Source organism: Ascidia mentula, chromosome 4, assembly GCF_947561715.1.
Source record: "Ascidia mentula chromosome 4, kaAscMent1.1, whole genome shotgun sequence".
Classification (NCBI taxonomy): Eukaryota; Metazoa; Chordata; class Ascidiacea; order Phlebobranchia; family Ascidiidae; genus Ascidia; species Ascidia mentula.
The window spans coordinates 21050440-21068264 of NC_138569.1; the positions used below are offsets into that span (position 1 = coordinate 21050440).

General features: G+C 41.4%; 1 protein-coding gene across 2 annotated transcripts in view; it reads left to right on the forward strand.

Annotated features, from left to right (window-relative positions):
- The first annotated feature begins 8370 nt into the window (after positions 1–8370).
- Positions 8371–17825, forward strand: part of LOC145897333 (uncharacterized) — a 46161-nt gene continuing 36706 nt past the window's right edge. The window contains exon 1 of one of the 2 annotated variants that reach the window (XM_082985578.1): positions 8371–8449. The gene's annotated coding sequence lies outside the window, so the exon portion shown is untranslated. The remainder of the gene's footprint in view (positions 8450–17825) is intronic. The other variant, XM_082985577.1, reaches the window with a different exon arrangement.

Sequence of the window (17825 nt, forward strand, 5' to 3'; positions counted from 1 at the left end):
GTAAAACACAAAGGTCACGGGCCATGCAGGCGGCGAGCCCATATCTTCCTTTTTACGGAAAAGACATTACCGTATATAGAAGTTCGGGATGTTTTTGCCAGATAACGTCAAAAGTCATTGGCCCATTGCCAATGACTTGATGAACCTTGACCGGCCTGCTAAGCAAACAGAGCAAATTACCTACATAATCACTGTTCCAATGTGAGGAGACTTGCACCGCATTTCTGCCCAATGAACTACACCCCACATACAAAACTCAACTCCCACAAGCCCGCGGTTCGCTAAGATCCAATGACCGTAATACAATATCCCAGACCGTGAAACCTTGTGCCGTGGGGTAACTCAATGTCAAGGGTCGTTTTGGACGTAACAACGCCCAAGGTCATGGGGTGATTTGACCTCTGGACGGGACGCCCGTTTTTTCTCGAGTTGGCTTCTCAAAACTTCCGCCTTTGGCACGGGTCAAATTCTCACAGGAGATAAAAGTCTAACTTAGTTTCCTGATATACCGTAGCTTGTTGTGCAAGGTCCTGAATATTTAACACACTAAGTAGTTGTCACACTGTAGTAGTTTTATTGTAAACTGAAGCAAATATAATGAAACATCTTGCAGAATTGTGCAAGTTTATATTTTTTCTAATATCCACGATACAGATATGCAGCATTGTTGAAACTTTAATTGAACTCCTTGCATAATTGGTTCCCATGCAATGCTATCGCAAGCATGTTATAACTATGGGACAACGTTGTCTTTGTGAAATAAACGCTTGTTATTTAGGAAATATGCACTGGTAAAGTGCGTTTAAAGTTCACTGCAACCTTTCTTCCAGCTCGTATGTTGTTTCGACAATCACTCACTTCTGTCTGAAGAGAGTGCAGTGTTGCCTTAAATGGTCGACACGGGTCCTTGTTTGCTCGGATTAATTAACTCGGCCAAGTTTGGAGTATTTACTGTCAATATCACCGGAGTTGTTCCGTTTCAACCGGCTCTGGGTGAGTTGTGGTGTTTTTTTGTGAGCACTCGCTACAATTTTCTAGCGGTTTACCGCAAATGAAATTCGACCAACAGAGTTTTCATTCCTGTACACAGCAGTTGGTAAAGTTGTTTTCCCAAGACGTGTCAATACGACGTCGTTCAACAACACGACTGGGACTAAAAAGTAGCATATTTGTAAATAAGGGATATTTCATCAAGTGTTTAATTTGCGTTTTACCCGAGATATTGCCAAAGCTTGCTTTGTTGTTTAGATAAAAAAATGTGTTCAATTCAAAAACCAATATCATATAAATGTATGTTACTTCAGAATTTAAAGCTTGTGTAATATTTTTTCCGCCAGTAGTCCAACTATTGTACTGAGGACAGTTTTTGTATATAATCCTCAGTATTTTGCGCCTACTTATAGGCATCATCAGTATTGCTGCTAAATACGCCCTCAATGTTCGAGCAGTTCAGTGTGACTAAAAATGTGGTCCTGCTGGACATCATACGGTGCAAGCTTTGCTCCTCGCCACAACAAACACAAAAACAGATTCGAAAAAAACTTACGGCGACCTCTCCACCTTCGGGGAGATCCCCTGTGTATTGTTTTACAAAACAGCGCCATTTGTGCGGAGTTTCTCACGGAGTCGTGCGACTTGCCACCCGATATTGCTTCTATTGCGGAGAGCAGCTGCTTGCAGGCCCTTCCAGTAGACAGCCATGTTCCCATGCCAGTCGTGGTGTCTCACTTTTCGGAACCGCTTTACCGCGTAACACTTTAAACCCAACTCCTCACGCCACTAAGGGGCTCTTCCGACGACTTCAAAAAGCAGGGGGCAGAGGGGTCTCACATTTCTAATTAAAAGCCTGGCCCGAGGGCCCTGGGGTTCCGCCATGGAACCATGGAGTGGCCGAAAGGTCGTGTTATGTGGTTGTAGTGTTTCGACAGGTGCGTAGGCATGGGAAGTTATTGGCGTTTCGCTTTTGACTCCGAGCTTCACATCCCCGATAAATGAAGCGGGAATGTCAACCTGTCGTCGTTGTGTGGCAGGAACTCGTAAATAAACTGAGGAAGTTTTAATAGTGACGCACGCGCCTGTCGTTTCTTCTGGTTTAAGATGGTTACCGTGTGGGTTTATCGAGGTTTATTATGTAGCAAGAAACTTTTGGAAAAACATATATCTACATAGTTTACGGGAATTACCCTGATAACCTTATAGTCAACAGATTCTTCAATAACTTTTTTTAATTATGTCCTGTTGTTCTCTGGTAATCATTTTATCAAATCATCCTTACAATTCGACCAAACCATAGCCAGTACTTGGTACTATTTTTTGTATTTATTACTATATTTATGTTCTAATACAGTAATTTCAGAACACATTCAACAAATAAACGGCGAAACAACAGTGTTTCACAAACTTTTTTATACAAACTTTTCACCCTTATTTGTGAATCTGTTTTTTCGGACCCTCTGTCCTATGTCACATAATTGTGTTTGTCAGTTCTGCACAGAAGGTAACAGAAAACATAAATATTATTAACACAGCAACCGACAGCAAAATATAATAATAGTAGCAAAAGCTTACAAAATAAATTTTGACTTTTTCGTCATATCGTCAAGAGTAACCTTGAACCATACAGGGTCATGTTGAACTGGTCAGAGATAATTATTTTGCACCTGTCCTCGCTTTAGAGAACGAAGTCATAAAATCAAGCAATTGCATCACAATCCGTTGAAACATTGTTTCGGGCCACACAGGTCGTCGTTATCAGTGATAAAGGACCGCGCCTGAACTTCGTAAAGGCCATCGTACAGAAACGCATGAGACCCGAGGCCATTAGAAGCGCTGCTCGGGCAATTTGCTGAGAATGTCATTTGACCAGATGCAGAACAATTCTCTTCAATTTGGTTGGAAAAGTCAAAGTGGGGTGTGTTAAGTTGAAGATAAACGGAATGTGCAAAATGTACGCGATTTTGTGTCAGCAATAAGAGGGAGTCAGGTTTAAGCGTGTCTTAATGCGGTAATCGTTATTAAAGCAATAATTAGTGGTGACGTTGTAGTAGATTGGTACCACCAAAATGTATTAGCGATTGAGAATACAGGGTTTCGTGAATCGGTGTTCAAGTATTTTTAGGCGAAGTGGAATCTGCGCAGTTTGAGAAACCAGTCATTATTATCGAGACATTAGAATTAGACTAATATTAGGAAATTAATGGCAGGCCACACTAGGCAATAAACAGAAAACACATTTAGTTCCACCTTGCTCGTAAACTCCTTTACAATTTCGTTTGAAAGAAATATATGGGCAGATAAAGAGTTCAATCTAACTTAGTATAAACAATGGTTTACCCAAATAGCAATCGGAAACTTCGCAGGGCGGTTTTTAAGACGAATGCGACTCAGGATTGTTCGTGAAAACACCGTTGAAGGTCTGACGCTAAAATTACCGCCAGTTTGTTTTCGTGTTTATTTGCAAGTTATCGGGAAAACCGTGAGTAGCGAAACGATTTGTGTTCCGTCATCTCAAAGATAAAAGCACTGACGCGCCCCCTCGGCGAGACTTCTTCTGAAAAAGGGATGACTCTGCTAAACAGTGCAGTGACGAATAATGGAGGTCTCTTCTACCGGGACGCTATTTGTGCCAAGACCTGTCTCCATTCTCGACTTGAAAGTGGGAATAATCGATACCGCGCGCCTTTAATGCTAAGAAATGCTTCGTTCGCAAAGGGTTGGGCGGCAGGTGTACAGGGCGTGACGCACTTGGTGTTCCAGGCGTGAGTGATTTCCTAAACGGTCGAGAGAGGGCAAACCAGGAACATCGGCTCCGTGTGATCTTTGCAGGATAAAACTTGGGGTTATTTTTGAAGTGTTTTGATGTGAGCACTTTCGAATGCGAGTTTTGATTTTATTAATGGGATCAACGTTGTTCTGATTGATGGATATTGCCTGTAAATTTCGATTGGCGTGTGGTGTGGCTGTTTATTAAATATAAGTAGATTCAAAATAAAAACTTAAAGTATAGGTTTTGGTCACCGAGAAAAATGATAAATTGCCGATCTGTTCGTTCTTCCGAGAAAACAAAACACAAACATATGCTTAAAAATAATGTCCGACTTTCCGCCGGTCCAAACGACCAGGCTTCCTCAAGCTGTGTCTTGCTTAATTTGGTTCAAGTTTTCCTTGCGAAACATGCATGTTTAGGCTGTAAACAGCCTTCTTTGTGGAAATCATTATTGTGTTATGCATACCTACTTTGACTGGCCGAACAACTTGTATAACGAAAAGGCGGAATGCTTATACTGTTAAATGTTTTTCGTATTTAAAACCAATTTGTTTGTTACTCGATAAATTCACGACGATACATGAACTTGAGGAATCACTTTATTTGGTGATTTCTACAACTTAATTTGTTGTTGAGCTGCGGGGTCCAGTTTTGGGAGAACTGTTTCCACTCGGACATATTTGAACACGAGTCTTGCCACAAGTTATGCCGATCGCTCTGAGTGGTGGGACTTGACTCCTCACGAGCGGGTTGGCTAAAGCGCGACGTAATCATGACTAAACCTAATGAAATTATGGCATGGAGATTCATCGTTCTCTGGGCTTACCACAGGTACTTAGCGACCCAATTAAGCACAAACTGTTAAATTGAATGTTTAAAAAATTGGCCCATGGGCTCGATATTGCTTGACACGTGATGTTCGACTAAAAGAAATGAAGACGGACCTGTCAGAGAGGATGCCATTAAAATTGTCCGTAATGTTTTAAATACGTGACACATAAGTCTGACTTGAGTGACTGGACGCAGTCTGTACAGTTAGTGACCAAATAGGGCTTTTTTTGCCAGTTTTATCCACCGCCAACGTAATTACGTTTACTGTACCAAAGTGAGTGCCAAGTGTTGCAGGTGTCAAAGTACGCGTGCTCACCGGGTAATAGCGGGTTTCTCTTGTGAACTTTTGGCCCGTGTCGCATTTGCACAAGTGCACGGTGATTCTTATTTTGACATTACCTCATGTTGTATCGACTCGCGCACGTCATTCTTACGTAGGTTGTAGAGACAACTTTACGGAGTGATGTAATGGGAATTCGTGCAGAATGGGATCGGTTTATTGTGAGCACTTTACGCTGATTTACGTCACAAGTCAATTGTGGTTTGTATTTTTAAGTAACCGCTCAGCGAAACAGGAGTGTCCCTTTAGAAGTTATGTGTAATTTTCAGTGACTTGTCTGTATCCAGTAGTTTTAAACCCGTTAGAAGTGTTTTTCCCATCAACAAATAACAAGTGTTCACTTTTGCTTCTTCGTGCGTTCGTCACGTCAACTTTAACTCTCTCCATCAATTTCAAAATATTGAAACACCTCGTGTAAAAATGCTACTATTTTTTTGGACTGGCGATGCTTCTAAAAGCGACATATATTTTTCTGGGAATTAACGTTTCCGTGCTTATGTAAGTTGACAACACCACTCTCACAAACTACACATGGGAGGTTTGTGTGAAAAAATAACTTGCCCCCCACCCCCCCTCCTATTTGCCCCCCCTTATTCCCAGTGTAGTCCGTGTAGTGGTGACACCGCCCCCCCACTAACGAAACCTTCTGTTATTGCGTGACGAGAAATGCAAATTCTTTATCGAAAAGTCATCCCGGTTGGTTTCGTGCAAAACGGAATCGATCCGCTCTCTATACTTACAGATTCCTTGGCGTCATGATTTCTTCTTACCCCGTCCCAAACCGGCATTTGCTAACATTCCTCAAACACCGAGACTTTTCACCAATATCTACGGAGGAAATACTTAATCCGACCACCCAAGGTTGATTTGAACATTGTCTTAAATCTGTAATATGAGAGTTTGCATAGGTATCTTCTTTCGAAATGTTTTCTTCTCCGTATTTTGTTTTACTTCTGGAGCGCAATCCAATGCAACTTTTAAAACTTGGTAAAACACAGATTACAAACGATTTTCGCAAGATTTAACACAAAATTACGTTTATCCGAAAACACGGCTTTAGACACATGGGCGTAAAATGCAAGCATATAGTGTTGGGTAAGTGATGCTGTGCAGTGTGCATTTGTGCAGCATTCTTGAATGTTTGTTTACTAAAATTGAACTAATAAACTTTGCCGGCAACCATCATTGCGAGTTTTCGTCGAAACGTTGCCATGGCAATTTGCAATCTGGACCTTTCACCTTTTAGTACAAAAATATACGTGCGGTGTCGAACGGACGCTCAAATCATACCCGGGCAGTTGGACGTGCAATTACACAAGATAAACACTTTCAGTGTCAAGCGGAGACTGTGGCTATCGTGGCCTGTTATTAAAACGTTGTTGGCATTGCTCTGCTGAAAGTGGGTTGAAGATTTGATCTGGGCTATAATTTTAGCTTAAACCTGTGCGAGAACAATTGCTGATGGTTTAAATATCGACATTCACACGATCGCCGCAAATTAAGAATATTGTGACAGGTTGTTATTTAGGATTTAGACATTGTTTCAAAGAGCGGATATAGCCATTACGTTGTCTGGTGGTTGCGTTATGCACAGGTTTACGTCATCGATGAACGGTAAAGCGTGGGAATGACGTATTTTGAGAATTTTGTTCATTTTTTTGCTTCTTCAAAATGAACGATATCGTTCCCAAACGATCATATTCGTAGTGCTGAATACAGATGTGTCACAACTGTTTTCCAATAATAGTTGTCAATCGTGTTTTCATAGAACAAATCCCAACATGCTCCTATTTAACTGACATTTTAGATCAATGCTGCAGGCGACCACAAACTACCACTAACATCAGGCTAAAAAACGATATCACTTGTAAATGTGATGACAGAACGGCCCCATGTTGCACATCGTGGCCACTGCGCCCTTTTGGACATGCTTAGGGTAATTATAAGAGCTCAGAGGTCTTGGCATTGTATGGAAGTAGCAAAGACTGGTGACGCTTTCATGCAAAACATACGAAAGTTTTATGATACAATAATTGTTTTTTGACACAACATCATTTCGGATGTTGACCTTTTTCATCATTAAAATGAATCACGACTGTCCGTAAACCCCTTGAATCAATTGTCCTATCTCCTTAGTCTTGTGAATCAGGTTTATGTTACTTTCGGGCGACGCGTTGAAATTTCCTAATTAGGAAAACTTTGCGTATGGAGAAAGGTGTTTCGTCTGTGGTTCGAGTTTCACGTGACAGTTGCTGATGCGTAGATAACCTGTCATAGTTTTATGGGCGACCCCCACGTATGGCCACGTTAATGTGTAAATTTTTGGGCCGTTCTCAGTGTGAATCACAGAATGTCACACGGTTTTTGCGCAAGTTATCTTCTTATCTTCAGTGAAACTTTGTACACAGCTTTTACCCCACATATTAAGCAATGTTTAGCTGTATTTCATCATGACTTTGTGTTAACGCTGATTGCTTGTGGGGTTTTGTGATATTGATCAAAGGTTTTTATCCAAATATCCTGTAGTAAGTTTATTTACGTACATAAATTTTGCATCCACAATGTTATTGCGCACATGGTACATTTGTTACACACTGTTATCCGTCAAACAGTGCCATATGCCACACGCGCACTGCAACCAACCATGTCTTGGGACGTTATTAATTAGCACTCGTCTCTAAATTAAAAAACACTCCGCGAAATAAGGAAATGAACAACGCATCACAATGGGTGATATCTGCGCTATCGACAGGCCAGATGTCGAACGCCCGTTCTGTCTGTTGCTTTGTCAATATCGTGGCTGCTATCCGCCTCTCGTCGAGATAAGGAAGGTTGTTGCAGTGGATTGTTTGTGTTGGAGACTGCCGTTTACCGAAGTCACTCAACCATGACTGCGCGCGACTCGCTGTGCGTTCTTTTACCTTTGCGCGCAACTTAAGTGTGTGTTATAGAAAGAAGCTGGGTTGGTCTATTTGTTTTCTAACCCTGTGTAAAGTGCAGCTCTCAAACTTTGTGGTCACATTTATTGCCGGCCATGCTGTAAACACGATGACTGGGGACATGGTCCAAGCATCGTTAATAAACGTGGCGTAATTTTATTGGTTAGATTTTTGTCGTTGAAGCGAATAATGTTGAAACTCTTTCACGTATGATTGAAAACTTGGAACAGCAACAAGAGTGTGACAGGACAACAGGGGTATGAGAATATATCGCAAATATTATTTCAGCAATATCAAGTTAGCTCAGAATTGCAGTAGTGTTATTTGGCAGTAAACATGTTGTAACAATGTATTGTCCAGTGGTGTTCACCGAGGCAGGTCTCCCATACCAGCTTACCGACATGTTTACGCAACTGAAAAAGGGTATTTGGGTGCTGAAATTCAACTACCGTGTCTTTGAAATCGACCCATTGTTCCGCTCGGTCGTCCAGCAAGTTACCCATTCACTATTGCTCTGAGCAAAGCACACATTTCCGACTGCTTGTATGGTCGAATGGAAAGAGGAAGTATAAGGTAAGTCTTGACATTTGGATAGCTTTCCAGTGCGGTCGATAGTGTATGCTTTTAATATATGTTCTGTTTTAGTTGTTTTTCATCATGTGTGACTTCAGTCAAAGCATCAAAAATTGGGCAAAATTTTGTACTAAACTTTTGTATTGGTGCATTTTGTATAATCATGTAAAATAGGCTTAGTCGCTTTGTGATGCTAATGAAAGTTAAACATGTTTTAATACACACACGCACGCAGATGAAAGTCACGTAACCCTCTTTGTTGTGGTTGTTGTGTTGTTGTAGAGCAGATGAGCAAATGGCCAATCGCGGTGTGCAGCCCCAGGGGTTTTTCTTAGTATTGATTGCAAGTTAAGAAGCAGCACAATGTGATTTGCTATTGACGTTTAACCTGATATAGGATGGTTTTCAAATTAAATTGAGCCTTGCAGAAGTTGTGTTTGTGGCACTGTCAACTTTACACGAGAGTGCCTTGCTGTGCAACAAGCCCAATAAATAATTCATTGAGCTTCAAGCAAAAGGCTGTAGATTCATTACTGAGACTTGCGTTTGTAAATGTTTAGTTTTGAACAACATCCACTGCTTTTTAATTTACATCTAACGTGCACTGACATTTTGGATAATTTTAGCTTTCTAAGAGCTTGGGAGTTTAAATCCCCTACTTGATATATGCTTGACCCCATAAAATTTCCATATATTTTTGTGTGGACTTGACTGCCAGACGATTGTGTCGACAACATAACGATGTAATCATCGAGCGGCGAGCGGCACTTAGCTGTTCCACTTGTGTAGTCGAAGTTGTATTGTCGTTTTCGAGTGGCTCGTGGCGAATTTCTCCCTGGTTTGTCGAGCTTTTAAGCGGAAACGGCAAAATATGTCTCCAGTCGGATTCTTGAGCGACAGTCGGCCGTGCGATTCGATAGACATTATTAGATCGCTTTGTTTGGGTTTGACGTCACGTAACATGGCACGTGACTTCATGGTTCACTGATGAAAAGTAACACAGGATTGCTGTAATGTCCCCGGATAAACCGTGTTACGCTCGCATCTGCAGTTTAATTCTTAATGTAGATGCAAATATATTTTGAAAAAATATTTTGAAATTTTTGAAAAATTCTACGTATGCTTTTGTTGTTTGGTTTGATATCCTTGATAAAGCAACACTCTAACGTTGGCAAGTAAAATCATGGTTGTACTGTGGCGGAATGTTCATAGCTGTGAAACATGTTGATCGTTAGATTCGAGCACACGAACAAAGTAACTGTTTGATATCTTTACTACATTCACTATTCCCCAGTGATAAATCGCTGCAGTACCTGAGCGGGTTGTTATGGTGCCTTCACAACAATGCGCCACTTTGTCCGTTGAAACGGTTCCGTCCGAGACGCTTTATCCAACCTATCTGCTTTGGCCTTTGCGGGTGGATTTAAATTCCTCGGCGGTGAGCAGCAAAATGTCACCGAACCGAAGCAGGCGTCCACACCCCCAGGGCAAAGATAGCAATCTTCCTCACGTCGTAAACCGGTCAACTTCTCCACCAACTATTGCCGCGATATACTCAACAATTCGCTTGCCGCCGCTTTCAATGTCGCGGCCGCGCGCTCTCGCGTTCCGATTGTTGACGTGGCTTGGATTAACGCGATGTAGCCGGCGGAAGCGCTGATAATCTGGCATCGCGCGTGGATTCTTTGTTCGGGCAGCGATTCGATCTGGAACGGTAATGGATAGAAACCTCGTGGTCTGGGGTCGTGTCCGATGTTGCGCATTTTCGCATCTCAAGGTCGACCTTCCTCTCATCCATGTTTGCTGACAACACGAGAGATCCTGAGTCGTGACATCGAGTGATTTCAGGGGTCGGTGATTAGATGCAATCTATTGTGTCAGAACGTGCTGTCTGTGACTTCAAGGCGCACAGGTTTGCAATCCCGGTTGTTGCCTTATGAGGAATGTGATTGGTTCCCTCTATAAGATTTGCGGTTCGACTTTATATAGTAATGATGTGTAGTTGTTGGGATTACAAGCGGAGGGACTTTTCGGTAAAGCTAATCTGCAATATTATTACATTTTGTTGCAGTTACACTCCTACAAGTCTTTTTTTAAAATAATTCTTAGGAAGTTTTTTTAAGTTTTCAAATGCATAGAAATATTAAACGCACCGAAACTGCTATTTTTATATTCGGAAAAAGTTGCCGAATCAATTCCGCCGAATAAACCGAAACTTATTTTGGTATCCATCTCTTTGAACGCAATAAATTTAAACATGTACTGGATTAGATCTAATCCTATCAGCATCCAGCACTTAAAGAATAACTTTGTCTGCTGTATCAACTGCTAAAGTTGATCATTTCTGTGACAAGAAACAAAAACGAACATTAAACAATGATTCTAACCTTTTGTAAACTTTGCGTATCAGCGTTGAATGCAGTAAAAAAGTTTCGGTTTCGGCCAAATTTTGCAGAAATATTCGGCTGAAACCGAATATTGCAAAAACCTTTGTTTCGGCGGAATAAATTCGACAAAGCGAACTTTCGGTGCATCCCTAATTTGTATACTTGGAACGTAGGATTGTTCGAAGACTAATCAGCTATATTGTTACTTTTTGTTGCAGTTACACCAATAACTGCATAAATGCTGTGAAGTTTTTTTGATAAAATGTTTAGACTTTTTCGAGTTTCAAATTTTGAATGTTTATAGGAATTGTAATTGATAGTTGCAAACGGTGGACATACGGTTGTACACCAAGTCAAAGTGACCAACTTTAACGTGATTGCATTTGTTAAACCAGTTGCAGCAACCAGGATTAAAGTGCCCCAGGGAAAAAACGGATGATTGTCTTTCTTGTATCATGCTTGTGTATGCCAAAAATTAATTTCAAACAAAAACCGTGTTATGGTGGTTTACGTTTTCAATTAGGCCCAGGTTTTCAATTAACTTACCCGGGAAGTTCTTAACCAAAGCACCGCGTGTGTCTCTCTTATCATTAGCCCTTATGTGAGGGAACGGACCTCTTTCCGGCCGCACTCATGAACGTTAAAGCTGACTTCCATTGATTTATTGATTGGTTCGACGCGAAACCTGCTCTTCGGCGCTGTGTATATATCAGCTAATGGAGGCGGGAGTTTAGAGAAATCCTCCGACTCTATGAATGTTTCATGGTAAGCTTCTAACGCGTCTGTCGAGTAAGTGACGTCATGCTGTCGGAAAGGTGTCACGTCTACGGTCAATTTCGCTTCTGCTACAAGGTTTGTGTTGGTGGGTAGGTGGGTGTACCGTTAAAAGGAAACAAAAACATATTTCTTTTCTCCATAACTTATAGTTTGTCTGTAGTTTTTAATTTGCCTTAGTGGTAACTTTGACATGACCGTTTGAATTTCATTAAATGAATAAATAATAGATCAAGGCTTATAGGTCGAGTAATAACCACTGGCAAGAAACAGACTTTTTGTTAATTTAACGTTAAAAATTTTCAAGAATATCCATTACGTATTCTCTATGTATAGCACGCATCATTGCTCATTGAGATGAATATACAAATGTGCGAAGTGAGCTTTTTGTACCCAAAAATGATTATGGTGAAGACAAGTACATGTTCTGTGTTCATGAAACGAATCAACTTAACCACAAACTCCAATTACTGATGTCAGTCTTTACAGGGAACTAAATATACCTTTCGAAACTCGTTGTTGTAACAGCCTTGTTCATCCGCATAACACCCCAGTTTAGACATGGCATTTATAAGTCAGACATGGGAAACCTGATCGTGCGCATTCCCAACGGTGCCGAATCATCAAACGTGGGCTGGTACCTACATTCATTACAACATGCTTCCCCTTCCATGGACCACCTGCCCAATTTAGTAAACTCCCAGGGTATTGATGATGAACCTTTTTTGGTGGTAACCGCACAAAAATGAACTTCATCGCTCATTGTATTATTACTGTTCGATGGGTCACGATGTACCCTCAAGGGTCAATGGAACCCCAGATGAGAAACTCTGCTTTGCAACAAGGTAATACAGGTTCCTTTTATTTTAAAGTTCAGGCGTCGAAACCCATTGTAAACTGACAACTGTGACAACACAAAAGATCACAAGGGAAGTATTCTATCATTGAAATGTTGCACAAAAGCCTTCTCGCGTCAGACGTTTCGTCATAAACGATATTCGTATTGTTTAACACCAAATACTAGAACTCTTCCTCAAAGTTGTGGGTCTGTGAAACTCCTGTATCTTGTACTTGATCTTGTGGGAGAAAAACTCTTTTACGTACTTCCCAAACACTAAAATGGTCTCCTCTTTTATCGCAATAATTTCCCCTTTGTGTTACTTGGCAATCTGTCACCCCCAGTCTGCCAAGATTCACACCGAAATAGCAACAGTTCCTGATCTTTAATGGGAGAAAGTCTCTACTACGTTCATTCATCAAATCTGAAGAGAGAATGTTACAAAATCCAGCCTTTGACAAAAAAACTTGCCAACTTCGACCTGATTGGTCATTCAGGCTTAAGCAAGACCTTGGATGGTGGGTTGGTACAGGTTGTCAGCTGGTCAAGTCGGAAATACGCATTGGGGAAAACTTCCGGTTCTCCAACTATTTTCGTAACCTCGCTGCTCTTTTTTCTTCCCCGGTCATTCTGTGACGTCGGTCGGGTTGTATTCGGGAATGAGAAACAAACGCGAGCGATTCGGCAATTAATTAACACTTGGCACGAGAAGAAAAGTTGTGAACTCGAATCTGCAGGATTGCTAAAAATTGTCCGTTTTAAGGATGGCACATTTCACAGGGTTTTTGTATATTTTCCTCCTGCTATAAACGGCATACAATCTTATACACTGACGGTGCGTAATGATTTTCGCATCCACACGACATTGGTCCATCAACATTGGCGATTTCAGTCAATTATGACAATCGTTTTGAAACCTACACATTTTGTCTGAGGGTTTTCCGAAAGAAAAGCTCTTGTGTAAAATTTCTGTTTCACGTTTGGATATTTTGGAAAAAAACACTCGTTTAAATTTTTTCATTGCAAAGGGCTGAAATTATGGTGAAATATTTCACCGTGATCTGCGGCAATTAGTGAACGGCAATGACGTTTGAATTTCTGTGTGTTCACAATGACCGAATGCTTCCTTCCTGCAAAGACCCAGCAGCCATCGTGAGAACACGGCGACTTCGTTAATTACGCACGTGCTTCTGCGAGACCAGGAAGGCATGACGCGTTTCATGCCAATGTGCCAAATTTGACATTTGGACGTGGATGGTTCGCTAAGAACGAGCAAGGTGGCACAGGTTTTCGCGCCATTGCAACAGCTTGCGTTCAGACTCGTCCGGCGCAAGTTTGCGATGCGAAAAGGAAGTCCTAGAGCTCGTATTGACGCTGAACAGGCGGCTGTTGGAGCTTTATCGTGGCTCCCGGGTGGCGGTACGTATATGGGAGTGTTTCTTCTCCCAATGCACGCGTTGGTTTCTCAGTCGTTTGGGTTCAAACTGATCTAAAACCGGCAATGTCAATGCAACATTGGAACTGTGAAGTTTCCATGATTTCAGACAGTGATCTGCCAACCTACGTCACACTACGAAAGCCTGGGATATACTGGAAACTCGTTTCGGATGCAAATTACTCTTTCCTCAAATCATCATGTGCAAATAATGCTGAATTCTGAGAAAATTCTATGCATGTATGGTCATTGCAAAATCGTCATTTGCATTCTTGGATGAGGTTTTTTTCTTCAACAAATCTCTTGCCTTAAAGTTTTGACTTGCAACACGTTTGTCTTAACCATGTTTCATCTCAAATACATTTACCTTTATTTTACTTTAATTAAAAGATTGTTTTACGTCTTGGTAAAAACAAGGCCTTGTACTTGATCAGTTATTAAAACAATAAAAGCAACAATTTTTAATTCCAAAAGTCAATGTCCTTCGTGAAAAAATCAGTGCGTTGCCGTTTTTGGAGATACGACCATTTTACTCTTGTGGTCTCATCGGTTTCCATGCCGCCCAATTTCCTTTTCGAACACGCATTGGTGTTTGATCAAATGATTTCCATCCAATCTGTACTATCGCGATCAGCAGCAATCAGGCCAGCACGGCAACATAAGGTTTCACCATTCCCACGGGTGCAGAGCAGCCGCTTTTTGGGTTCGCAATTACCATCGATTTGTTGGCTGGCGAATAGAACGGCCGGCAATAAAGCAGCCACTGTTCGCTGATTAACAAGGACTCATCAGTCAAATGGATCAGTTTGATTTGTCGTTGTTGAAATTCATCTGGAAGTCCAAACCTTTTAAATATTTAATGATCATAAGTTTTAATTGTAAAGAATACGTGGATTGTAGTTGGTAATTTTGGGAGTCTTAAGATACTTTTGGTCATTTTCAGGGCAATTACATCCCAATGCACGGATAGAGTAGTCTTGCACAAGCTCTTGTATCTGTCTGACCTTTGGATTTATGTATGTAAGCTTGTCACAAAAGTATTTCTTTGAATATTCTGACACATTGTAAATCGTTGTCAGTTTGTCGTGTGCATTTTCCAGCCTGAATGTCGCTTGCACCAACGCCATAAAAATAACTTCGGTTTGCTTCCATTCGGAATCGCATTACAGAACTGACGTCGTCGTATCGACGTGACGTGGGGTATCGCGTACTATAGTTGTATACGCTTGTTCATTCCCCCAACGTCACATTCCGCAGCGGCATGTACACGTTTACGCAAGCATGGAAGCTCATGGTCGTAAACGTCACGAGATTTGGCGCTCGGTTTACCCTATTTGTCGTCATTAATGCGACTTATCATGCCCGGGTTATTTTCGAGACCAAGGAATGTACGCTGACTTAACGCCTGGAAATTTGCGGTTGTAGAAAATACGTTAGCTGAGATGACATGTGATGAAGTTGCCCCGGGTCGTCTGTCATCTCTTGGCTTCGTCTTGATATGTTGCGAAACATAAGAATTTTACATATTTTCTATAAAGCCAGCTTTTTGTTTCTGGCAAAACCTGCTTCTCGATGTGGCATCATTTTCGTATTAATTGTAGCAGTTGATTTTATGAATTGTGCTTCATTGCATTGAAGCAATTTTATGCACATATATTTTTTGTTGTCCAACTTTTACAAGAGCTGCGTTTTATTCTGATTTTGTTGCTCTTTGTAAAAAAATAAATAAAAGCCTGTAATTAAACAAAGTAGTATTGACCACAAAAAAATTCCAGAAGACAATTAAATCAGATTCTAATTTGATTATTTCAATCGCGTTTTGACAAAACTTTCACCAAAGTTTTTCAATCAATAAACATATTGTGGTAATGAACAAATTGATGCCTTCAATTACGGTGGAACTTCGAGGTTTGCCGCTCGCCCAGAAAACGCCGCTGCCTGTTGCGGGCTGTGAGGCCTCGCGTACTCCGGCAACAACGGCGCTTTGTGTTTGCCGGAAACCGTTCTCTTCATGCGAACAAGACGCCCAAGTGGGCCACAAACACACACACACCTGGGCATCGGAAAACAACCGGGCTGTGATGGACGTCCAGTCAAGAAAATTTCAAATCAAATTTGCTCCCCAGTCTCATCTTTCGTATTTTGGGGTTTCATTGGAATGTTATTTTTCACGTTGGTGGTCCGTCATTGGAACGAATCTCTTGGAAAGGAATTTCGTATAAACGACGGAATGACTTTTGGGTCGAAAAATGACAGACTAGCTTTTTACTGCAAAGTGGTTTTAACTTTGGGAGTAATAGCTGCTTTAGGGAATCAAGTTTTAAGTATGTGTTGTCAAGTGTTACGATATATATGGTTTTATCGGTTTGTTGTCATTTTATATTTCATAATTATTGTATACGATAATACTGACTGCATGACCGCTTTTTTCACACTCCACTTGCTCAACACCAAATCAAATCTAATCACTTTTGTTTTGTACGCAAAGTTACCATGCGCATGAACAATAATCATGAAATATAAAATGACAAACAAACCGATGAAACCATGTGGAATCGAGTCAGGTGGCCATCACTTACGAAAACAAATGCATATTTCCCAGAAACAAAAATCAACGTAAGTGGTGTATTACAATCTGCGTGATGTTTATTTAACATTTCCGCTTCATTCGTGTCGGTACAGCTGTTATAATGAGACCTCACCTTGCTTGAATCGGACAAATACGTGAAGCATTCCTATGGATATCCGGCGATAGCGTGCGAAAGCGAAAAGCCAGCAAAATCGCCGCCTGTGTAAATCATTAGACATCCGATCCGCTTACTAACTTAAAGGGAGTTTAGATAACCGCGTGTGGCGGTCCGTAAGCACGTAACAGTCCCCTAGTATAATACACCATACAATGGCGGTGACGTTGGCCTACGGATTACCGTTTCCTCGCGAGGGTCGTTTACGCCTCACGATTGTGGAACTGAAAGAAAACCTTGAGGGAATCTACCAAAGCTGCAAAATGCGAGCTTCACTTTACGCTGCAAGGTTTGTTATTCACTCCCGTCGCTCCAAACCGCCTATCACCTGTCTTCTGTTTGGATAACAGCCACCTTCGGAAACTCCTTTGTTGCAAATCGGGGTTTGGAATCGCGCGTGAATGATCCGCATTGTTTTGTGTTTAGGAAAATCTGCAATTTACTGACACGCCCGTTTTCTCATGCTGGATTTTAAACATTTGATGAAGTGATGAAAAGAAAATAATTTACTCTGTTCTAATAAATCGCCGTTGAAATGGGTGGGAAATATTTGTTTAATGTTTTTGGTGAATTTGTTTTAAAGCCGTTTATTGCAGATACTGCCAGACATAGCTCTTCTGGCAAAACTGAAATTACAACTAAAACATGTTGAAAAACAAAACGTGGTCAATGGTGAACTTTATTTCTGTTTACGAACAAAACAACGCAGTTTTGGGATAAATCATAATGTTTGCCATCCGCGGACAATTGGACAATTCATTCAAGTTGTCCGAACACAGAGTCGAGAATTTACGGTGGGAAACACCCCCACCTCCTTCATGCGATTTCAACTTATTCGGTGTCGCGTTTCACTGTAATACTGTCGGCAAACGCTCACAAGCTGATGCCGGGATCACCTTAAATCTGCCGGTGAGTCACACCCTTTATACTGCTGCTGTGTAGGATGTTTTTTCACCTTTGACTTGTTGGAGCCGGGGAGCCCTGCGCCGCGTGGGTTGTCGCATGAATGAGACCGTCACGCCGGTGGTCAGGCAAGTAGAAAATCGCTCGCCGAAGTCGTTTTCGGATCGCTGACGTAATTTTTGCCTTTTGCAAACCGCGTAAGGTTTCCCGTAATAACTCAGGTGTCCGGTGGTCGTCACTGCGCAGTTAAAATCGTTGTGTTTTTTTCATACGTTGCCCTTTTGAGCATTGCGGT